General features: G+C 43.5%; 1 protein-coding gene across 6 annotated transcripts in view; it reads left to right on the top strand.

Moving 5' to 3' along the window:
- Positions 1-25321, top strand: part of Sipa1l1 (signal induced proliferation associated 1 like 1) — a 287298-nt gene that overhangs the window by 73561 nt on the left and 188416 nt on the right. For 5 of the 6 annotated variants that reach the window (XM_057782143.1, XM_057782150.1, XM_057782146.1 and 2 more), the window contains one exon: positions 19706-19774. The exons of the other annotated variant lie outside the window; for it this stretch is intronic. The gene's annotated coding sequence lies outside the window, so the exon portion shown is untranslated. The remainder of the gene's footprint in view (positions 1-19705; positions 19775-25321) is intronic. 6 annotated transcript variants of the gene reach the window in all.

Below are 25321 nucleotides of genomic sequence, written 5' to 3'. Positions count from 1 at the left end.
CTGAATTCCCTTTTGACTCTCAGGTTACATCTCAAAAGGTTGCTAAGAGCTTGTTTTTCCTCCTAACTCTCTTTTGATAAAAAAGGTATGCGGGGTGGCTCTGGAAATGCCTTGGATGGAATTATGATCTGATAAGGTCCAGCCAGAAGCCACTAGGGTTGCCTAAAGGGTTAGGAGATAATCCTGTTCCAGCAAAGGGGTTTCTGGTGAGCTTCCTACAAAACTGCAGATTTGTAGCTGGGCAGACAGAAAGTTGGGCAACTCTTCTGGAATTCTTGCCTTTCTGTTGATGACAGCTTGGGTTGGCTCTCAGGATGAGGAAAACTTTCTTCATGTCCTCTAGATATTCCTCTCAGTATTTCTGCCTGTGTGACGTTTGGTCCAGCTAGGAGCAAGTGTGCTCCTGCCTGGACAGCCTGGGGCTGAGGTTATGAGAAGGTGCTGTAATGGTACAAAGTGATACTGCCCGAAGCCAATCACAGTGTATCATCTGAGCCTTACCCTGGCAGGTGTCTCCAGTGCTCCAGTTACACCATACAGACCCCTTCTGTGCAATGATCACCTGGGTGGAAATAGACCCTTGGTGCTCCTACACTCCTGGGTTTGATTTTGTTTTAACTGTAAACACATCTTTATTTTCACTGTTTTTAAAATCTTGGTTTAGTTAATCCTGCAATGTTTCTAGGCGATACTAATAGAAGTTTAAACAAAGGCAGTAAATATGTCTGTTTGTGTGGCCTAAGCCCTGGTATGTGCCCCACCTTGCCTTCCAACTCTCCTACTTGATCTCTAGACACCAATGTATTGACTTGGTCTTTTAATTTTCATTTATAATTAAAAGCATTGGGTTTCTATACTTTAAAAGCATAACATAATTGAGATTATATTTAATATCTAAATTTTTCTTTTAGCATCATTTGGAGATCTGCCCATTTAATATAAATCTAATCCAACGAACATTTGGCTTTGTATTACTTTCTACACTAATCGGTCGCATTATAATTTGCTAGTCGATGTGAGTGTGAGGAACTAGAGAGGATTGCAGGGCATGCTCACTGTTGTTTCAGTTGACAATGAAAAGAAACCTCGTTTAGAATGTAAGCCTGGAGACTGTGCTGGGCACAAGACTGTTTGTCGTCGGCCCCTGAGGTTTGGAAGGCTCTTCTAGGGCAGACTCATCTGTTCTTTGGGCCTAGGAATGTGCTGTGTACCTGGCACAGAGCCTGCCTCATTATCCACACCACAGGCAGGGGGTACACAGGGACAGGAAGGGCCAGGCGCCTCATAAGGTTCCCTTAAAAGACTCTTGGTCTCAGAATAAAGGGTTGCATGAAGTCTTTGTTTTGAATGGTTGTCTATTATGACAGAAAGGGCTTCTTTATTCCTTCTGATCACTTAACATAATCAACAGTGTAATGCTTGATGAATGTTATGTTCAGAAGTACCAGTGTTTGAAATGGTCAGTTTTTATATGCTATTTCTTGAGCCACAATGGTTATCCTGTCTATTCTGTAAGTTCCTCAAACCCTCTATTGGAGCCCTTAGCAGAGCTCTGAGCTACACTTCCTTCACATATCCCCGGGGACCCAGGAGCCAGAAGGCCTGTACGGTGATGAGAGCATTAGGTGTGCAGAGCCACATCTCCGGGAATGCACACTGGCAACTGGCCAGGCCGGAGGAACTGTCTAGTGCAAGCTCCCACGGCAGTGAGAGCAGGACATGCAGTGCAGTGTGGGAAACAAGTAAAGATAGCAAATGGGGCAGCACTCAGGAGGGAAGCCCCCGAACACCTGCGCAGACTGCTCTCCCCCTTGCTGCTTATCCTCATGCTGCAGATAATGTAGATTGTGGCCCCTGACTGCTTCTCTGGAAACTGCAGTGGCAGTTTTTGCTCTGGCTGTTTCTTTGCCTGCAGTTACCTATGTGGCACCTTTCTTACCTTTGAACCATATTCATTTCCTCAAGAAGACATTTTTATGTTTCACCTTTGCAGGTGGATATTATTTTGGGTCGTGCTTAGCTGAAGTATGTCTTTCACTGTGAAATTTTTTCTTAGTTACCTATTTTATTGCTGTGAAGAGACACCATGACCACAGCAACTCTTATAAAGGAAAGCATTTAATTGGGGCTTGCTTACAGTTTCCGAGGCTTAATCTTTTATCATTAAGGCATGGAGCATGACAGCAACCATGACAGGCAGGGTGTGGGAGAAGTAGTTGAGAACTCCATCCTGATCTGTAGGCAGAGGGAGAGAAAGGGGATTTGGGGTAGTGGTGGTAGACCTGGGTCTGGCTTGGATTTTTTGAAACTTCAGAGCCCACTTTCAGTGACACACTTCCTCTAACAAGGCTACACCTTCTCCAACAGGCCACACTTCCTAATTCTTCTCAAAAAGAGCCACTCCCTGGTGACTAAGCATAAGTGACAACTATATGAACCTATGGAGGACTTTCCCATTCGAACGGCCACAGCTTAAACTTAGCCAGTTTTCCCGTGGAACCTTTCTCTGTATTTATCCTGCTTACACAGGACTTACGTCATTAAAAATAGTTGAATATTTAGGGGAAAAAAAACCCTTAGAACAAAGCCATTTTCACTAGCTGCCCAATGTTGTTTGTGTGTATTAGAAAGGAAAATTTGAATCAACAGATTATTGTACTTGAATTCTGCTTTTACCGTACTAATCCTTACTTAGACATCCCTGTCTGCTTCTCATGAATCACCTTGTAAGCCAGCAGTTAGCACTAAGGAGTATGTTAAATAAGTTTGTAGGGAACTGTCTTCCAATGAGTCCATGTTTTTGTGCGTGGATCTGCTCTCTTGCATCTGCTCTTCTTGTCATGCTTTGCAATGTGCAAACTAAATATACCATACTCCCTTCTTGTAGCGGGTGTGCAGGAAGAGAATAAACTGCTTGTGACTGTGGGAAATGCTTAACACCCTAAACCTTAGCTAACAGCTGAAATGAAGATACACTGGATATGGGGTTTGAATGGTAGATGACCCCACAGACTGTGGCATTTGAATACTTGGTTCTCAATTAGTAGCACTGTTTAGGGGAAGTGTAGCCTTGATTGAGGAAGTAGGTCACTGGGTATGGAGGGGGTCTCTTCCACCACCGTGGCCAGGAGTGTAAGAAGGCAAGAAGGTAGTTTGGTTCAACATAACTCAGTAGCCAGTATAATTCAAACTTTGAGAGTCTGACTCCAAGTAGTTTATTTTAGGCACATTTAAGCTTTATTTGCTATGGCTGTTTCTTTGGTGAATCGTTTCAAGGCACAATTTGGTGAAAATTTTCTATCTCCATACCATATGTGCAATACAACTTAAGACACGACTACACTGAAAATTTCTGTAAAGTACATGTGACATTTGCTGTAAAGATGGGGTGTGTAGACTGATAGGTAACAATTTCCATAAAGATAGATCCTGTAGATTGGTAAGCTCACAATAAGGGTCTGGGGGAGGATTCTGGGGGAGGATTCAGTGGTCTCACAGTGCAAAAGTCACCAGGCTACTAACCATATCCTCTCCAAGGCTTCTGGGCAGAAAGCAGGTTATAAGTCTTCCCTTTGAAGAGACAAGCCTGTGTGTTTAAGATTCCTGGTTCTCCTAGTGCTTATCTGTGAGCAGAAGAACCTCTGTGCCTCCACAGCTGGGGTGAGCTTTGAGAGTTGAAGGACTCCAGTCAGTTAGAGTTTGCTTTCTCTTCTTCCTCTTGGTGGTTCAAGATATGAGCCCTGAGTTCTCAGCTTCCAGCTCTCATTGCCATGCTTCCCTGTTCCCAGCTTCCCTGCTCCCAACTTCCCTGCTGTGTGATGGACTCCTACCCATAGAACTGTCAGCCCCACATAAATCCTTCTAAAGTTGCCTGGGTCATGGTGTTTTATCACAACAATAGACAAAGAACTAAGCATAAACATTTTAATCGACAGCATAAACGTTTTACTTCGGTGTCAGCATGCTGCCCGTTATCTACTTGGCTTTCGTTTATTGAACTCCTCAACAGCAGCTTTCTCTCTGCATCCAGAGCTGAGGTTGGCATGGCTCTTTCTTGAAGCATTTGCAATCTAAAAGATGAGGCAGGTGTATATTTAGGTGCAGTGAGGTGAGGATTTGAATATTGACAAAGTACAACACATAAACTTTTGGGGTTTCTCATTAGTGGTATTAGGGGATGTGAGCCAAGGATATGCAGCGAAGCAGAACTATAACTGTAACTGGGGTTCTAGTAGTTCTTCTGATAACATTCTTTTTTCCAGAATTTACTGAGCTCCCACGTGACATTTATATTTATGTATGGAATTGTAGCTCTTATGTAAGTGGAAGCACAGCATACTGCTTCTGTTGTAGGTGTAGGCTTTTCCTTGTCTTTCGGTGCCTCAGTGACAGGTTTAAGGCTTTAGCAGTGCTGCAGCCGCTGCGGGATTTGGGTGATGTGCTAGAAGCTTTGGCTCCCAGTGTGGCAGATGGAGGTGCTGAAACATGTAAGAGATGGGGTGTAGTGAGGTAATTATGTCACCACAGCACCACCCTCAGAAGGGATTAGAGCGTGGCTTCTGGGGAGTTTATTCTCACGAGCACCAGTAATTATGTGTGTGAAACTGGTCTCTGATTCTCATGTTATTTTTCTCTTTAATATGTTCCCACTGTGGTGCCCTCACACTAAGTACTATGTTGTGAAGTGGGCAGAAGACCCTTACCAGAGGTCAAACTGATGGGCTAGGACTTTCAAGTGTCAAAACTTCATTCTTTGTACATTGTCCACTCTCAGGCATTTTGTTATAGCAACTGAAAGTACAGTAGCTAACCTTGACTGGCAAGTATACAGCTTATCTAGGGGGATTTCTGGTTTCAAGAGCACTGTTGTTAGAGCCTGTTTCAAGTATTAACACTTCCCCCCAAATTAATTACACAAGTGTATCTTCTCAGCGGTGTGTACCACCACTGTCTTCCTCTTGCCAGCAGCACACTGTTTAGCTTGCATTTCACTTTGTGTGGGATGAAGGTTCCATGTTACACAGGGTTACCTTAACTCCCACCTCTGCTTCCCAAGTAATCTAAAGAGGTATGCCATCTTGTGCTGCTTTGCTTTATATACAACCTTTTGTTCTTTAAAACATGCCTCAGGTAGTCTTGAACATGAGATGTATCTGTGGGTGTCACAGACTCTAAATTCCTAGTCCTCACCTAGAATTGGAGGTATATTCTTCCATGCCCAGCTTGGTTTAGCTTTATGATCTTTGTCAGTTTCACAGATAAAAAGTGGATTCTCACTGCTGTTTTCCTGTTCGTTTCTCAGACCACACACAAACATTCTTTCAAGTACTTAGCAGTGACTTCCCAGTGTTGGATTGGCTCTGTTCTCTGCCTGTCCATCTGTCCAGTTGGACTCCTAAGTAAAAGGTAGAGCTACCGCTTTGCCGTAGACACCCTTTTCTTCCCACAGGCGTATACTTTGCCATTTATGGGAACTTTTGCCATCTGTACATTTTTTTTTTCTTTTTCTTTTAATCACTGCCTGGCCCATTAGTTCCAGCCTCTTATTGGCTAGCTCTTACATATTGATCTAACCCATTTCTAATATTCTGTGTAGTACCACGAGCTGGCTTACCAGGAAAGATCTTAACCTGCGTCTGTCTGGAGTGGGAGAATCATGGCGACTCCTGACTCGGCTTCTTTCTCCCAGCATTCTGTTCTGTCTACTCCACCCACCTAAGGGCTGGCCTATAAATGGGCCAAGGCAGTTTCTTTATTAAATGAAAGTAACTCCTCCATCTGTACATTTTTTAAGTTCATTATTTGCTTGCTTGTTTTTCTGTCCTATTAGAAGGAATCTGGGCTCTCCAAGATGATGAAAAATGCCTCTTGTGCTCTTTGAAGACGGGTGGTTTCTGTTGAGGGTCAACATTCCTGTTACTGTGCTTTGTTTGGCCGAGGGGCCATCCCTTTGTTCTTTCCCGGTTATCTTGACTGTGCCATCACGATTGTTGAGACATTTATCTCTTTCTGCACTGATTTACTTATACATCTCACATTGTATCCTACATGGAATTCCCTCAAGTGTTTTAGAATTTGTGGTGTGTCCGTTGATTTGGTGGCCTCTTAAGGAACCAGTTTTACACCTTTTTAATTATTATAGGGTCACCATACTTTCACTGTCTGGCAGCAGTTAAGGCTAGCCCTCATTAATCATCTTTTCCATAATTAGCCCAATTATTCTTCATTATTTTCCCACAGGAACTGTAGACTTAGCTTTTGAATATTCTGAAGAATATCCTCTTAGTCTTCCTGGAATTGTAGCAAGTTTACATGGGAATTTAGATTTCTTTTAGAAGCTTTGCTCTCCTGGACAACAGTTTCTTATACATCAAATATTTCACCCTCCTTCCCTCCCTCCCTCCCTCCCTCCCTCCCTCCCTCCCTCCCTCCCTCCCTCCCTCCTTCCCTCCCTCCCCTCTCCCCTCCCCTCTCCCCTCCACCTCTAAGTATAGTTTAGGAAGATTTACTGATCTCATAGAAGTACTTACTCTGAAGCAGACTTCTGTCATGGCAAGCTTTCCTGTCTTCGTGTACTTTCTCCCATATCCCTGTTTTTTTTTTTTTTTTTTTTTTTTTTTGTAATGCGCAATCATCTTTTAGGGTCTTTTATGATCATGTATTGGGTAATTAGCCATGTGTGCCTTAGGTAAAAGTTGGATCCTCAGTGGAAAATCACTTGGGAACAGTGATTGAGTGTGAAGTGTGCAGTAGCGTGGACCGGAGTTCCACTTGTTCCACTCTGAGTCTGTGACAAGTGCCGCCTTTGCACCGTCTCCCAGTGTGCTCATCGTCTCCTTGCCCGCTAGCTTTTGTGTTCTGTAAGACGATATAAAGTTTTACAGGGTGGGTTTATAGTCCATGCTTGAAACTTTTAGTTTGATTTTTATCTTTTTCAAGTGGGAGAAGAGAAAATAGTAATTCTGTAGATAAACATTGAGTTCATTAGTCATTCTTTTTCCTTTCAAACTTTCCTTTATTTTTTTGTTTGTTTCTGTGGTACTGAGGATGGAATCTGGGATCTGGCTTCAGAGGTAAACGCTGAGTCACTGAACATACATCCAGCCCCACAGCTCTTAAGTTATCAGTCCTGTACGCCCTGCTTCTGTTAACTCTCTCTACCCTTCCTGAAAGTCACCATAATGAGGTGAGCTCCTGATTGTCTTGTCCTTGAGGAGGAACTGGGGACAGAAGTGCTTCTGGACCTCTGCAGTCCTTTTCATCCTGGCCTGTAGTCCTGTTCTTCACAAGACTCTTCAGCAAGCCTTCCGCACTTCCCTGGGTTCTCAGATTGTCGCTCCAGGTCGCCGCAGCCCCAGTGTCAGTTCTAGAGGCTCCCTTATTGAGCACATTGATTCAAGGAGACATGATTGCTTTAGTACCACACAGACTTGACCTAAAACCACATTGGAAAACAGACTCTTGTTTTATGTGATTGAGTCCCCTTGTTGTCTCAGCATCTGGCTGAAGAGTCAGGATAGCGCAGTCTGGTCGTGCAGGGTGACACTGTTGGACCTTGCGAGCACCTAGTGTTTCGCCGAGATTACTGCCCCATCCTTTCTCTTATGTGCTTCTGCTGCAGCTCATGCACCTCCCTCTTGGACAAGTTGGAAAGCCGTGGGCTGGTTGCTATGGGAATTGATGGGTGCTGCTGGCAGAGGGAGAAGGAGTTCTTGGAACTGACCCAGAAATCTTCAGGGAACAGGTTTTATTTTTCTTCTGCCTCTGGCTTCCCTGCCCGCTGTTCTTGGATTTGATTGGCGGCAGCCTTTCCTGGAGTCCTTGGAGTCTAGGATTGGGTGGTGTTCACCAGAAGACCTCCAGGAGGAGGGGTTCAGAGGTTCGGTGTGACCTGACTGTGTTAGCAGTTGGCTTCTGAAGCTTTGCTGAAGTCACACAGACAGGTGAGGGAGAACCTAGTGGTTAATTCCAGGGGCATGACCTTTTCCCCTTCACCACCACCCACACAAAGACAGGTGGAACAAATGTCAAGATAGAAAATGGACATTTTAGTAAGTTGGTACTCATATTGGGCAATAATGAAATTAAAATATATTTTATAGAGAGCTGGGTATGGCCGTTTATGCTTTTAATTCCAGTACTTGGGAGAGAGGCAGTTGGATCTCTGAGTTCAAGGCCAGCCTGGTCTTGTAGAACAAGTTCTAGGACAGCCAGGGCTACACAGAGAAAAAAGTCAACTTTTATCATTTGATTAATCTGATGAGTAATTTCAAACTCTACCTTGATGTAAGCTGTGCCATTTTTATGATAAATCCCGAGAAATGAGCGTGAAACACTCATTTTCCTAAGAGAAGTATCTGGCTTCAGCAGAGGCTATGAGTGAAGCCTGGGCACTACAGAGCTTGATGGGAACCTCTGCAGGTCCAGGTTCAGGTCACTGTTCTGCCATTTCTGATTTTTGTGTTTATCACTAATGAAAATGTTTTTATTTTTTTGATCTGATGTTGAATTTCTGGCTCAGATGTGAACGTCTGTCTAGCTCTGTTCAAACTTAACTGTGGGGCATTAGAAGGTACAGTGACTTAGCAGAGGGACCACAAGTTTCTGAATTACCTTGTGATTTGGATAATTATCATTTTCTGGGAGGGGATCCAAGGAAGGATTGGAAAGCAAGGGCAATCACGCATGGGTCTTGTTCCTTAGAGCAGTGGTTCTTAACCTTCCTGATGCTGAGACCCTCATGTCGTGGTGGTCTCCAACCATAAACTTATTTTCATTGCTACTTCATAACTCTCATTTTGCTACTGTTATGAATCATAATGTAAATATTTTTGGAGATAAAGGGTTGACAAAGAAAGGGTTTGCAACCCACAGGCTAAGAAACTCTGCCTTAGAGCCTCTCCTTTTGTAGCCAGTGTAAGATCATGAAAAGTTAGAGGGAGATGTGTGGTGAATGATGAGAGATGAGTTAATGAGGCAGTGGCTGCTGCAAGGCGAAGTGATCTTCCCCAAGCCACGTAGAGGGGCTCACAGCCATGGAGGAGGAGGAGTTGGTCCCATTCATAGCCATTCACAGATTAGCCATTAGTATTTGAAAGTAATCTTCTACAATAAGCAACACTTTTTAACAAGTGTTGTCCTTTGTTTTTTAGCTTAGAATTCTTTAACTTCTCTGGCTTTTATTTATCAGGGAATCTTGCAGAATGTCTGCCTGGACTGTGCAGGTGACCTCAGGAGGAGCTAACCATAGCAAAGGTTATCTGTCGATCCCTGAGACATATCAGAGAGGAGAGCTGAGTGGAGAGTCCTGGGGTGTGGAGTCACCCCTGAATGACATGCAGTAACTGTTTCTTCAGGGTAAAAAAAACACAACCCTCACCTTAAAGGCAATAAGGCCAAATATAGTGACTGTGGCCTGGGGACACAGATTTAGGTCACCCCAAACACTATGTTCCTGTGTGGTTAGAGTTTCATGTAGTTTTTGTCTTAACAGAACAAAGAGAGCTATACACCAAGGTCTTTTTCATTTATGTGGGTGGAAATAGCAGGCAGACTGGTCTCAGATTCAATCTGATGACATTCTTAGACTCTGGGTTGATGGAAGCTAGGGGTCTGGTATTACATTCCAGAAGGGTTTACCTAATAGTCACAAGAATGTTAGGTCAAACACTGGGGTAGACAAGAGATGACTGTTGAGTGGACTAGGAGCCCAAGATAACTGACTCTTATCTTTCCTCAGTCATTTAATGGGCTCGGGAGTGTGTGCAGAAGAGGTGTGCACCCTCAACAGCGGAGCTGTGCCTTTTTTGTTACTTTCTGGGAATTTGTTTACCCTTCTGTTTGTTCTTTTGCCATGAAATAAGTTGCAGCTCTTCACAGGTAAATGAGGATAAAGCTGAGGTTCCTGATGTTTCTGCTCCACCCAACTCAGTCAAGCAAGGTCAGGCTTTTAACATTTAGATTTGAGCTCCTGGCCTTAATTTGCCCAGAACCCATGTCTTATATGGTTAATTCCATTGCTTGTGTTGTTCATGCCTAACTGTTATGGTAGAATAGAGATGTGTATGGTGTAGCACAGATTGTAATTGGTCTTAATAATAAAAACTCAGGGTCAGCTATCAGGGGTGAAAGATCAGAGGAGCAGAGCTGCCAGCTACTGGAGTTCCTACCTCTCCCAGTGCTGAGACCGAAAGGGTGATCCTGTCCTCAAACTGCCTCCTCTGCCTGGCTGTTGCTCAGAGTGCACTGAGCTCCTGTCCTCCTGCCTTAGATTCCTCTCTCTACCCAGTCATATCACTCATTCCCTGTCTCCACCTCCCTAGTGTTGGGATTAAAGGCTCTGTATGAGCTCAGTTTCTCTTTTAGACTGGATCAATTTTGTGTAGCCCAAGGTGGCCTTGAACTAACAGAGATCCATCCATCTGCTTTTGTCTCTAGAGTCCTGGGATTAAAGGTGTGTGCCACCACCGCCTGGCCTCTAGTGGCTTAGCTCTGCACTCTGATCTTCAGGCAAACTTTATTTGTTAAAATGCAAAATAGCACCACAGTATGGTGTTTGTCTTGAAAGCTCATGTTCTTTCTGTATGTAGGGCCCACCCTGTGGGAACTCAGCAGAGACCCTAGGAAATGCTTAGAGAGGTGGCCCTTGAGTTAGGCACAGTAGGAGAGGTGAACTCTGGGGTTATACAGCAGTGTTTTGGGCATTTTGTGAATAGAGGCTATGTGAGGAAGGACAGGACTGCCATGTAGTGTTGAACTCAGTGTGTCTGCAGGGATGGCGTGCGAAGGACACAGAAGAAATAGGTGAGAGATAGGCAGAAGTGAGCTCTGCTGAAGAATTTGGATACACTTTCTGAGGTGTTGAGAAGTTTTGGCTGGTTTTGGCTATAATAACTTTTTGTTTTACAATCTTTAAAAGATATGGACAGAGAGAGTTAAGATCTGTGCTAGGTGTGGTTGTGCAGCCTTTAGTCAAAGTGTGTGGGAGGCAGAAGCAGGAGAATCTTTGAGTTCAAGGCCAATTTGGTCTACATAGTAAGGTAAAAACAAAAATAAAAGGAAATGCAGTAGTAAATTAATGTTTATACCAGGCGGTGGTGGTACACATTTTTAATCCCAGCACTCAGGAGGTAGAGGCAGGTGGCTCTCTGAGTTGTAAGCCACTCTGGTCTACAGAGTGAGTCCCAGGACAGCCAGGTCTACACAAAGAAGTCAAAGTGGGGAGGGGGGGAGAAAGTTAAGATTCAGCATAAAAGAAAAAATAAATTAGGTTTACCTTCTAGGAAACTTCCTTAAAAAAAAAACTGTTTGTTTTGTGGGCTAAAATTCTGATTATAATTCTGATTGTAATTTTGTTGGCATGATGATCAGGACCCAGGGCAACTAGAAACACAGTGTTGTTGGTCATCTGTTGGAATCCTGATTTGCATACACAGCCCTTTGTGGTGATCACTTGAGAATCTGTTTGAGATCTGAAGTCCACAAAGGGAGTCTTCCTCGTGAAGCACAAAACTGGCCAGGCCATTTAGGTGGGACCTTGTGTGGCCTTCTTAGTTCCAGAAAAGAGCCAGCTCTGGCTACACTTCTGGCGACTGACCTCTGTCCTGTATTATTTCCCCCAAATTCCTAAGGGTCCTGGTTGAACCTTTAGCCATGTAAGTTATGTATAAAACGACAGCCATCTGCTTGCTGCTTAGACGGGGTTTATGCTGCTTTACCAAGGGAATAAAAAAAGTATATCCATTAACGCTAAAGTGAGGAGAAAGTTTGTTGACAGCTAGTTAGCCCTGGTTTTGAAGCTTAACGTCTAGTTGAGCCTAGAGTGGTATGGTAGAAGGACGCAGACTTAAGGGTAACTGCTGCTGATTCTAGCCGTAGTGTTCATCGCTGTCTGCTGTCTGGTGCCTGGGACACAGTGAGTACCAAGCAAGCGCTTTCTTGATAGGTGGATGATGGCCAAGTCTCAGGCGATCACTCCTATTGTCTCCTAGGAGTAGCTGTTGTAGTGGGCGGAAAAGCTGGCCAAGCTGCCTCTTGGATTTTAGTCAGTCCTGAAGATTTTAAAATGCCTTGGTCAGATAACTTGTTTCAAATGTCAGTGGCAATCTCTAGCTACTCTTTGGTTCCTTTGAGACCAAACAACCAAATAGAACACAAGTAACTGAAAACCATGGCATCTCATGGACTGACTTAAAAATGCAAAGCACATAGTATAACATTCTCTTCTCTTTGCTTTCAAAAGGGTCAGGATCCCAAATTAACATACCTCCTTCTTAGCCAAGATTTCAGTTACTTGACTCAAAGCCCAGAGAATAGATGGAAATCCAAGGAGGTTTGCCAAAGCAAGGAGCAGCAGTCAGATTTTTTTCCCTGGCGGCTTGGAATTTTTCTAATTCCAGTAATTAATTATGAGAAAGTATTATTTTGTTAACATTTAGTAAAGAGTTTTAATAAGTGGATACATTTTATATAAATATTAAGTTTTTTTTCCTCCTTGAGAAATGGGGACATTTGAAGAAAATGGTCCCTAAAGGTTTTCTGGCCCTTGTAGAGTCTGCACTTCTGAGACTCTCATGTCTTTTGAAACCAGTGCAGTGGAGCAAAGTGTGTTTGTTGCACATTGGTGGCTGCTGGGATCTAGAGCTCTTGGTGTTAATTAGTATGTGAACAGAAACTTTGTGCCTAGAGTTCTTGATTTAAGCTCTCCACAGTTGATTTTTAAACTGTTAAGATCCTTCATTGCCATTCTGTCTCTCAAAATATATAGCATTTTACTATTTTAAAAATTTATTTAAACATTACTGCAAATCTTCTATTCCATTTATGTATTTATTTATGTATTATTTGCTTATTTATCTATGTAGTTTGTGTGTGTGCCACAGGCATGTGAAATTACAGGAGCTGGTTTTCCTTTTCCACCAGGTGACTTCTAAGGATGAAACTCAGACTTTTATACTTGGTAGCAAGTATCTTTGCTGGTTCCCAGTTCCGCTTTTGTGAATTTTAGTCTAATATACAGTCTGAAGGAGGCAGTTGACAATATACAGACAAGACCTTGGAATATCAGGTGGTAAATTTTGCTTTTTTCTTTTTGTTTGTTTTGTTTTTGTTTTTCGAGACAGGATTTCTCTGTAGCTTTGGAGCCTGTCCTGGAACTAGCTCTTGTAGACCAGGCTGACTTCAAACTCACAGAGATCCGCCTGCCTCTGCCTCCCGAGTGCTGGGATTAAAGGCGTGCGCCACACTGCCCAGCTGTTATTTTGCGTTTTTATAAGCAAATATTCTCTTAGTCTAACTAAATTTTGAGATCTGTGAATTAAATCTCTTCTAAATAATTTCATCTTTTCATGATTGGTTAAGGTTCTTTGCAGTCCTTCTTATGGGTGAATATACATTGAAATTGGCTTTCAGTTGGAATCTATTTTTCAAGTTGAAGTGGAGGACATTACCTGTACTTAGTGAGACAAGATATACAATAGGGCACTTGGGGAACAGTCTGAGCCCTCCCTCAGTACCCTGATTACTCTATAAGCTTTTTGGGCAGAATAACTTCTACTTTGTAGAGTGTAGACTTTGGAGACCCAAGGGAACTTGAATTTAAAAGAAATTGTATGTGTAACCATAGTTACAGCAGCGCTTTTCTGAAGAGAAATGTTAAGTCAGTTGAGATGACAGCAGAATGCCGTGTTCTTTCATTGGAGATCTGGTTCCATGCTCCTGTTCTAGAACACTGGTCGTGAATGTCCTGGCTCCTGTAGGAGAGAGCAGACCTGGAGTTCACTCGTTCACGTTGTTCCCACTTCACTCCATCTCTTAGAGTCCTCAGAACAGAGAAGAGACGCTTGTTAGGGTTAGATGAGTGGTGTTGGAACCGCTCACAGTGAGGCTCCCAATCCTCAGGCGCTAGTTTCTCTCTCCACTTAGTGCTTCCTGAAAGTGATATTCATTGCCACCTGTTAGGTACCAGAGTCTTTATAGAGTGGAGCTACTGTCCTTCTCAGCTCTCTGTGAACACAAAGACAACTTGATTTACTTCATTGGGGCCAGGAAAAGATAATTCTCATCAAGTTAACATTCATCCTGAGAAAGACAGCGTGACATTCAGTCCTTTCCTTGGAACTGAAGGGTAGTTTGAAATTAGAGCAGCCTCAGCAAAAAGAAACACAAAGTATCTTGTCGTCTGGTTGGTTCTGAGACAGGAGATGGCTATCCATCGGAGTTCCCAGCGCCTGAGATTGGCTCCTAGTCATGGTTCCCAGGTCGTATTTCCTTTGCTTTTCTCCTCATCTTGGGAGTTTGGGTGGGATTTATTCTTTACAAATAGTTTGTGCTCTTAATGTGACTGTGAGAACAAGATTGACCTCTTCCTTGCTTTGGTTTTGGGGACTAGTATTGACTTGGGGCACCTTCAAGCCAGGTTCAGGAGGAAACCCTGCCACTGCCTTGATTGTACCGAGGCACATGGTTAACCATCTTCTATTTATTTAGAAAAGTGAAAACCAGATAGGTACTTTTAACTTTGTTGTGAGCGGGTGGAAGAGTTTCTTCTGTTCTGTTCCCATTGTGACTTCCTGTATTCCTGACTCTGTAGAGATTCTCAGTTGCCTGAAGCCTGAGATAGTATGGGAGTACAAGGAACACTCCCCCTTAGAGACCTAGGGAAGCTCAGAGGCTCAGTCTTCAGATAAAGTGATTACTCAGAGTAAAACTCAATCTTCTCTCCTTCTTGGGAATTTTATTTTGAAACTAAGTTTGATTTAGCCTTACAGAATTTCTGTTTCCTCAGATGGGATTTGGGTCTCAGATTGGTTAACCATAACTCCCCCGCCCCCGCCATGTTGTGTTTCCCCTTGTAGGGAGCTGCAAGGTGATGTAGGTGTCTTTCCTTGTCACTGTCCTCCGCCTTACTTCTTTGAGATGGGATCTCTCCCTAACCAGCTGCTTCCTGTTCAGCTTTACTGGCAGGCCAGTGAGCTCCTTGGAACCTTCTTGTCTCCTGCTCTGGTACCAGGATTACAAGTGTGCACCACCACACCAAGCTTCTTATGTTGGTCCTGAGGATCCCAACTCAGGTCCTCAGACTCACACAGAAGCACTTTACCCAACAACGCACCTCCTCTGCCTTGGTTAACAGTTAAAGGGCCTATGTGCTCTCAGTGTTTGGTGCCAGTACTGCTAAACATCTCTTATTCATAAAACACTGAGTTTTTTACACCCAGGATATAAAGATCTCCAACAGTTTTTTTAAAAAATAATTATAACGGTTAATTGATTTTTCTTATTTGAAATGTTACTCCAGCCATTGCAGCAAACATAGTGAGCAGTAAATGTTTTACAGACTGCAGCAGACTCGTCAGCTGAGAGGAGCTGCTTTCCTGCACCTGTTTGAAAGGGATTTGTTCTTGTGGACAGCAAGATGAGTAACAGAAGCTAATTTTCATTTTAGTTTATGTGTAGGGATGTTTTGCCTGCATGTATGTTTGTATGGTTGGGTATTCCTGGTATCCAAAGAGGCCAAAAGGGGGCATTGTATCTCCTGGAACTGAAGTTACAGCAAATTGTGAGCTGCCATGTGGAACCCAGGTCCTCTGGAAGAGCAGCCAGTGCTCTTAACCACTGATCCTTCTCTCCAGTCCTACAAGCTGGTTTTAAGTAACTCAGGGAAAGGAACAAAGAGATACTTTGTTCACTGCTGTTTTCTAGTGGTAGTATTCTCGTACTTCGTTCTCTTTTGTGCATCTTTGCGTTTTCTAATAGCAGAGTTGGAATCTCATGGTATTTCTGCTTTTTATGTTTAGTTGCATTTTTGAATATTTTCCATCCATTTAAATAATTTTTGGAATATCATTTCAGAATACTTTGTAATACCACCTCTCGCCTTAGACTGATTTGTCTGATGAGTCATAGAGCTTCTGTATTTATTTTACATGTGCATTGACTAGAGATGCTTGGTTATTTTCTGAGGATAATTACCTCCAATAAGAAAGAGTTACTGGGTCAGAACACTGGGATGACTTCTGCTTCTTCACATCCCCTCTTGTTTCACTGGGGTATGGGGTAAAACTATTCTTTTTCCTCCTATTCCTTTGAAAAGTCGTCTCTGAGAGTACGCTGACATTGAATTAAGTGGACTCTGCAGAAAAAGGGGGATGGCTTCAGTTCAGGGAATCTCACAGGACAGTTGGTGGTCTGTGATCTTAAAAGACGCCAATAGAAGCTTGGAGTTGTAAAGGCTGAATAAAAGGATTATCTTTTGTTAATGGCTCCGATGGTGTTTCAGTAAAAGGATGCCATAGAAAAGAATGCTTAAAAGTCACCTTATTCAAATGCTCAGACTTTGGACCAAAGTCATATATGTTTGTTGTATTTGCTATTCTTTGCCTCCAGACTGCCCTGGGGAGCAGTTTTCAGCGGGGTTTAGGTTGCATTTAAAAATGGTGGAAGGTGCTTTGCTCAAGCTTCTAATGAATTCTGCTAGGGTGGCAGTCCAGCTGTGGCATTTGGTGTCCCTATGTAATAGTTTTCTGATTGACCTAGCAACTGTGGGGACGTGAGACCGCACACACTGTTGTTGGCTTCTTTGTTAGTGTGTCATGTAGAGTATTGATTTACTGGACTCAGGGCTCATTATCGCAAGTTCACATTTTCCGCAGGTTTGTGATGTCCCTATGTCTAGTGTCATACGGTGCATGGTTGTCACATGCAGAATCCCTTTGAGGGAGGTGGTAAGCAGGTGGGTTGTCTGCTGTGCATGAATGACTGAGGACTCTATTAGCTAATGCCTTGTCTTCCTTCCCTTTGTGCTTTTTACTTTGTATCTTGTTGTTCTCATTGTCAAACAGGGATTGTGGTAATGACAGCCTTCGGTTTTTAACGCTCAGTTGCCATGGCTCACTCAGTCTTCTCAGATCTCAGTGTGTGTCAACCTTCAACAGGTCCCATGGACTTGATGCTGTTCTCTTAGAGAGGGGCGTAATTTCCTTGAGGTTTATAGTGTATCAAAGGGTAATTGAAACTCCTATGTTAAATCTTTACGTAAAATTCTAGGCACATACTAAGCTTCTAGCCACTGACATGCAGTGTCTGTGGAGAACACAAGTCTTATCTCAAAGGGAGGAAGGGAGAGCTTATTCTTAACACTAACTCTGAGTGTCTGTGGCTCAGGATATGGATTCAGGTCACCCCAAATAATATGTTCCACTATGGAAACAGTGCCATAGAGTTCATGTAGCCACAGAACAAAAGTTAGCCATGAATGCAGGCACTTTTTCAAATGCTCAGGTAGGAACATCAAGTGGGTGGGTCTCAACAAGCAGGGATAGCTACCTAATGGCATTCTCAGCTTTTGGTTTATAGAAGCTAGTAGTCTGTTAGTACCATCCAAAAGTCTTATGTGATAGGCACAAAGATGTTTTGTAAGACAAAGAGTGAACGGTTGTTAAGAGCACCAAAAATAGACCAAGATAATTTGGATCTGCAACATTCCAACTCTCTACAGTCAGTTCAGATCAGTTGCTCCGCCTTATAGACTTTTTTTTACCATAGGTGTGGCTTTTTCTGGGAACTCTAGTTCACTGTGATTATAATGATTATAGCACAGGTCTAGTTATAATTTCTATTTGTACATTGCTCGTTGTTACTCTGTGAGCTCATTGAAGGAAGTGATTGTGTTGCTGGTTGAAGCTCAGGCTGGGTGTGGACTGCCTTGAATGCAGTTTTCTGCTGGGGATGGGTTGAATACCAGCTACCCTCTGTGATTATTACCTGGCTAATCAAGTCAGCTGCTTAGCGTGTGACTCCTGCCTCTCTCCTGCTGGCATCTCATCACACCTTAGCCTCAGACCTCTGGGGCTAGCTGTGCTTTGAGGCACTGGCTTCTTTCAGATGTCTTGCTGCGACACTGGAACCCTGTGTTCCAGATACCCTCAAATCCACAGAACAAGTGCAGTATGACTTTTCAAAGTGGGATTTCAATTCTCCAATGAATTGAAAGACTTGATTTGGGGGAATTGAAGGTGTTTTTGCTTTAGGAAGTTCTGTTTCTGTTGAGCAGTAGCCAGGGCCATTCCTAACAGCCTGTGTTTAAAATGTCGTTGTTAAAGAAAGGCAGTGTGTACGCAGCTGCTTCCTCGGGTGTTTGGGTTGGGGTCGGGTGAGGTCCGAGGCAGATGTTCACTGGGATGTTCGCGGAGTCAGACTGCTGGCAGTCCTGTGACTAAAGTCAGAGGGCCATGGAACTAGTGATTCTAGTCTCAGTCATGCATACAGCAAGACTGTATGGACAGTTGGAGCAGAAAGCTGAATCCCTTCTCTGGTCCTGGCTTGAGGGCAGTGAGGGTGGATGGGCCAGCTCCACAGCAAACCTGGCTCTGGTTTTCTCTGTAAACAATGAAGGATTCACTTTTAGGAAGAGTAATGGAGCCTGGAGCAAAATTTCACTTCTGAGCATCTCGGAGCTGAAGTTACCATTTTCCTTTTTCAGTTGGTCTCAAGGCTACTGTTTTGGCGACAAGGGGGTCCATCATGTGTGATTTCTTAGATCATTTACCCTGCAGCAGGCATGCAATAGTTTCTGGAACTCTGTAACCCCTAGAGGGCCATCTTTGGTGAGTCAGACACAGAGCATTAGTGTTAAAGCCAGCAAAGATGTGTGTAAGGAGGACCTTAATACAGCGTAGAGGAGACGACACAACACAAGTGTGCCTAGTGCACCACAGGGTGTTGGATGAGGTCGACGGAGTCCGGGTGGTGACAGAAGGGAAGAAGGCGGCCTCTCAGAGAGGCAGGGTTGTTCTTCAGTCAGAACAAGTGAAGCGCGACTGTACGCACGTGGCATGGGGTCTTGCAGACTGTATAGGATGAGAAAGGAGAACTTTAGAGATGGAAGAGTCTATCTGGAGGTCCGTTCCCCTACAGTCTGGAAGTGGTAGATGCTGATGGACTTGCTGTGCAGGTCTCCTTTGCAGCAGCTTCCACAGCTGTTCTTAGTCAGCTTTCCTGCAGGGACTTCTCCAACCCCTGAGGGCTCTAGGTCATTAGCCCTTCACCAAGGACTCATCTCAAGAAGATGTTAGCCTATTGAACTCTCCCTTGGAGAAGGTGGCCTTAGAGCTGCCCTGTAAAGGTAAAGATATTTAACATGGTAGTGGGGGCCTTCAATGCCAGCACTTGGAGGCAGGACAGGCAGATCAAGTTCAAGGCCAGCCTGGCGTATATTGATATATTGAGCCCCAGCCAGCTGGGATTGAGGAGGAAGAAGAAAATCTGGTTGGGGGAAAGGCACCTATAGGGATTTTTTTCCTCCTTATGAATGAAGCATATGTAGATCACCCAAGGGCGCAACGAAGAAAGTGAAGTTTGGGGAGAAAATTTCCATCACTAACAAATCACTGTCATAAAACCACAGTGTTGACGATTGAGACTGGACAGAGCACATTGGTGCTTCTCCTGGTGTCACCTGGCTAGTCCTCTTTATCTGCATTCTGTGAAGTTCAGAATCTTGTGCTGAGAGGCAGGGCATGCCACAGGATACCTCCTTTATACTGTCCTGGAGGCTCTTACAGGAAACACCCTTGTTCCCATGCTAATATTTGACGAGACTCACAGAAGGCTTGCTAGATCCTGCCTGATTACTGTCAGAGGGGAAGACAGACTGCCCTCTCCCCTTCAGCTCCTGATGCTAACTCTGCGTTTTTCTTCTGCACAGGTACTTTTCAGATGGTTGCAGCCTATGCAGAAAATTGCTGTAGTGAAACCGCTAGAAGCTGATTTCCAGGTATGAGGGCTGTGGGGGCCTCTGGAGCTGTACCTGGAAGTTGTGTGGTTTGCTCTTTGGCTGTGTCCTTCTGTGATGAAGTGAGTGATTGGCAGTTACAGCTGATCCAAGGGGGCGTGTCTGTTCCTTTTGCTCATTCCTTAGAGTACTTGGTTAGGAAAAGGAAAGAACTGGGTACTTGTTTAAAATTTAAGATTCTCTAGATTTCCAGTGTTGTTAAACTCCAAATTGGTCTGATTGTTATTACATTTGCTTCTCAAATGTTAGAGGTTTGAATAGTTCCAAGCCTTTGTTGGGAAATTTTATGCTGACAGTAATATCCATAGTGATTATTATCATTTAATGTGTGCCTAGACTTTTCTAAGTGAGATTCCTTTGGATTGATGAGGCAATAGTTTCCTGCAACTCAACTTGTAAGTTACTGAGGCAGAATTTGAACTCACATCTGTTTGCCTTTAGAACACCTAAACTACTTTGTCCAATTGTTTTTTCTTGTTGCTCCCCCTCCCTCCTGCCCAGTGTTAATAATGCCTCCCCTCTTCTTTAAAATAGTAGGATGCCACCCTAGTTTTATCCTAAAGTAACTTTTGGTTTTCTTGAGTTTTTTCTGTCTGTAACATCATTACCTGTTGACTCAACATCTTAGCTACTCTGGTCAAAACTTCATTTACTGCTGTGTTGATGGTACTTAGAAATCATGTCTTCCTTTTCTCTTCTTACTGCTTAAGGGAAGGAAATTACACATGATATCATTTTCTAAATGACAGTTCAGTCTAAACAGCTTCCAGCAGTCCTCCGAGACAGTTTAGGTACTTCTACTGCTCTGTAAAATAGCAGCTTATGCTTTGTGTGGTCCCACAGCCAGGGACTCCGGGATGCAGGCAGCGTGAGGACTGGAAGCACATTGAGAGGCTCATCACGAACACCTGCAGTGGGTGTGATGCGGTGCAGGGCAGGGCAGGGCAGTACTTTAGAGGTACAGAGCTTCTAGCGTATGTGTGACTCTGGGTTGGACACCCCCATTTTATTGTTGTAGGTTGTTGACAGCTCTGCCAGTCACACGTGCTAAATACTAGAGTGAACAGCCATGTATTATATTCTGGTCTGCCAGCACTGGTGAGGTGGAGTGGTATGTGTTATGAATCCAACTCAGTAGCATGTCTAGACAGAACCAAATGTGTAATTATGTAAAATCACAGCTAAGGAATTCTGACTGAACAACTTTAATAATTATTGGCAACTTTGACATTTTCTATTACTTTGTATCCTTACAGTGTTAGCCTATTATTGTAGAAGAGTAATTTTTAGACAAAACAGAATGCCTAAGAAATGTTATGACTCTTTCATCCAAACAACCTTATATTTCTTGGTTTGGAGAATTAAGTAAATTTAAATAAGAAATGTTGCTACCAGTGTTAGGGTTGAGCAGGCTCTTTTGAAACCCACTGAATAGGACATCCAAACTGCCATCCTCAGCAGGTTTCTTCTCAGTGGAGACAGACTGGCTGTCTGTAAAGTGCACTCTTTTAAAGACAGCTCGGACGGTGCCAGCCTCCATCTCAGCGTCATTTCCTGCCTTCTCATGTCATCTAGGCTGTCTGCTCTTGTCCACTTCCAGCCTTAGAGTGGCCAGCATCTCTTCTGTCGCCCTGGCACAGGCTCTCAGACATTGCATGACTGAAGTTGTGGGTCCCTGAAATGTCACAGATACTCATTCTCTTCTCTTGAGATTGAGGTTTTACATCCGTCTCTTCCAGTGGTTCCTGTGTAGTGGATGTTTGTGCCTGTGTGGGTGTGTGGGTGTCTGTCTCTCTCTTTAACAGTGTCATTTGATGACACAGTTTTTAATAGGATATGTTTTTTGTTCATGACTACTAATTTTGTGTCTTGGGAAGCCTATTTCCTTGTCCTAAATATATTGTTTTCTTCTGACACCCTCTTGGCCTGCAGACGTTTTACAGTGCTTCATTCTGAGAACATCATGGTTTGGGCTTTATGGCTGATGACCTGAACTGACATTTAACACATGCTTTATTGTCAATACTCAGTTCAGTAAGAGGCATGGCATTTTGAAAGTAAGCGAGGATTTGAATACTCTGTGAGTTTGGTCCCTTTCTGATGATTAGGTTTAAAGATGTATTAGGTTGACTCACTCCTCCCTCCCTCCCTCCCTCCCTCCCTCCCTCCCTCCCTCCCTCCCTCCCTCCCTCCCCCCCTCCCCCCCCCCTCCCTCCCTCCCTCCCTCCCTCCCTCCCTCCCTCCCTCCCTCCCTCCCTCCCTTTTCTCCCCTCCCTTCCTTCCTAAAACAGCATTCTATTGGAAACTGAGTGACCTTTTGGGAAGTGGGCTTTCTGTTGTAATGAAGCCAATGGTAGGAAGACAGCACAGGACGGAGGACGCGGTGTGCATGTGCGGCATCAGATAGAGATGCCTTATTTATGCACGCTTCTTCTCCTTAGCTGACCTGGAAGAACTGAGAACTTAGTCCTGTTTTAGGAAGTTGAAGTGGAACGGGGCAGGTGTTGCATGCTTGTAGTCCCAGCATGTGTTTTGGTGGACTACTCAATGAGCCGCTGCTGGGGTGGCCATGGTTGTTGAATTTGAAGCATCAAATTGATGGCATTATTTAGCCTGGTCTACTGTGGTGTGCTCTTTTATCAGCCCTGTCGTGGGCAGAGTGTTACTCTTTGGTTGTAGTTCCATTAGTGGTGTCTGGGCCTCCTAGCATTTGTGTTTTCTCCCATGTTACAGTAGCTGACAGGTTTATGTGGGGACCAGGGTTCTCCAGCCAGTCAGTTCTGAGGTGCTTTTTGGTGTCTCCAGAAGTATTGATAAACAGATAATACTTCATCCAGTTGATTGTGAGGTGCTTTAGGGGAGAAGGGGGAACCCCACATGTGAGAACAAGAATGGATGTCCAAGGTCCTTCCCATGCTACTTGGGATTGGAAGACAAACAACAATACTGTACAGGAGGAAAGCAGGGCAGCTACCAGAGCTAGCTCCTCTTTGTTACCGTGCTGGTCCATTAGACTTCAAGGTGAAACTCATTTTTACCCTTGCGGGGGAGATCATGCAGGTAAGTACAGTGACAGCAGCATGGATACTCCAGTGACATCTCAGAGCTGGCACTGCACATGCTGCCACTGCCCTCTGAGCAGTATCTTAGGGAGTGGCTAGGGTGCTGGGCAGCTAAGGACCGATCAAAGCACAACCCTCTCTCAGGAAACATTAGCTTCAGTTGCTAACTCTCAGAGAAACTGGGACAGTTCCCATGCTGCTCCTCATTTGCTGGGATAAACAACAGCTTAGTAGAACTTGGTTGAAGGCAGAGGTAATAAAGTTCACTGTTCTAATTATGTCCTCTTACCAGGGTTATTTTACATTTTATGTTTAACCCTGCAGATGGTGCCTTAACTAGGTATTTGTGTTCATCATTAACTAAATTAAATGCTTTTTTTTAGTAATTGTGTTTGTTTTGCTTAGTGTTCATCACGACTTTTGACAAACATGGGTATTTATAGTCTCAGGCATATTGGCTTTTTTCCTTCTTTTTTGAAAGGATTTATTTCATTTAATTGTGTGTGTCTTTCTGTCTATGTGGATTGGAGGCTAGTCCTTGGATCCCCTGGAATTAGAGTTGTAGATGGTTGTGAGCCATCTGATTTGGGTACTGGGAACTGAGCTTGGGTCCTCTGCAAGAGTAACAAGTGCTTTTGAACACTGAGAGCCATTTCTCTGGCCTCTGACTAGTTAGTTTATAGTGAACTATTTTATATTGTTCATAGGAACCAAATTTAGTAGCCTTATTTTTATTCGGTTATTCAGTGTGTGTGTGTGTGTGTGTGTGAGCTCTCTGTGCTGGGGAGTAGAGTCAGGGTTCCATATATGCTAAGCACTCTACCACTATGCTGTAGTCCTAGACCCCATATTTAGACAACAGTCTTCTCTTTTATTGTATTATCTATAGGAACATTTTTTCTACTTTTGGGGACAAATTCTCATTCATTGCTATTTCAGTGTCTCTCCTTAGGCCAGCATTAATTTCTGTTGCTGGTTGATTCTTTGAGCCAAGGTTGTATGCATGTAGGCATTTACAAAATGCACCCCAGGGTATGCCGCATTGACCAAGTGAGTGTTGACCATTCTTGTTCGTGTAACTGTCAGGTTATTTGAATCAAGCAGTATTATCTTAGCTTCCTGTACACTGCTGAATAAGGTTGAATAAGGAGTTAGGCAGCATTAATCATTTGCTGTTTGTTTGATGAGGTTTTTGAGACTCCTTTGTTTGTGTGTACTTGATAATGTCATGTTTAATGCAGAGAGCAGATTGATACACTTTCTATAAAAACAGCATGCAAAACCCAAATCTAATCTAGGAGCATAGCGAAATCCTGTGTTGTGTGTGTGTGCGTGTGTGATTTTAAGAAAGTGAGTTGTGGTTTGCATTGTTAGACTTTCAGCAAGTGTGTAATAGCTGCCACAGGTGGAGAACTGAGGCACTGAAACCTGGCCCTTTCATTTGCAAATGAGTCATATAATGCTGAGCAGGCTGGGTACAAAGGGTGGGCATGTGTCCATGAGGCTTCATGTTAACTGACACCTCACTCTATGGGTGTAGATCTTGCCTTCACCAACTTTCTGACTTTGGCGAGTTGCTTAACACCATGTACGTCATCTGCAAAATTGACAATGATTATGCAAGCAGTATGTGGGCACTCTGAAGGTTCGTATATGGGAAGTGCTGCAAACAGTGCCTGGCATGTATGACAGATGAGTCATATTGGAGTAGGTAGGTGTGCTTTGTGTGTTACAGGGAATCTCCTGTAATCAGTTTCTGTTCTCTGTAAATGCATCTGTGATATTTGTAGGGTGACTTTTACAATGAGTGCTATTCTAGGTCTGAGGGCATGCAAAATAATGAAAGGTATGGTTTCTGCTTGGCCTTTCAGATAAAAGCTGAGTGCATGAGTGTGCAGCATCCTGACATCTAAAGAGATGTACAAGATACACCCGAGGTCCTGGTTATGGCCTCTGCCTAAGCAGAACCTTTCATTCTCGCAACGAACTATCCATATTCATTTGTTGAAGTGCATTTTTTACATGCACTGTGTAAAGAATAATCTGGGTATGTTCAAAAACTTTAAAAACATCCTTTTCTTTGCCCATAAGACTTCATTTTATACCTGCCCCCTCCCTCCCTCCTTCCTTCATTCCTTCTTCCTTCCTACTTCTTTAAGATTACATTCAACAATGTTTATCACTTTAAAAATGATTTAAGTGTGTAAATGTTTGCTTGCATATATGTCTGTGCACCAAGTTCATACATTGCACATGAAGGCCAGAAGAGGATGATAGATCTCTTGGAACTGGAGTTAAGAACTGCTGTGAGCTGCCATGTGGGTGCTGGGAAATGAATCCAGGTCCTCTGGAAGAGCAGCTGTGCTCTTGACTGCCGAGCCATCTTTGGCCCTGTTTATTACCTTTTAGAATAAAAATTTCATTGAGTCTATGTTAATAGTACAGAATAGCTAATTTGTTACCTATA

The sequence above is a fragment of the Chionomys nivalis genome, chromosome 10, assembly GCF_950005125.1.
Source record: "Chionomys nivalis chromosome 10, mChiNiv1.1, whole genome shotgun sequence".
NCBI classification, from domain to species: Eukaryota; Metazoa; Chordata; class Mammalia; order Rodentia; family Cricetidae; genus Chionomys; species Chionomys nivalis.
The sequence above is the reverse complement of the archived record's forward strand: the minus strand, read 5'-3'. Positions and strand labels throughout refer to the sequence as shown.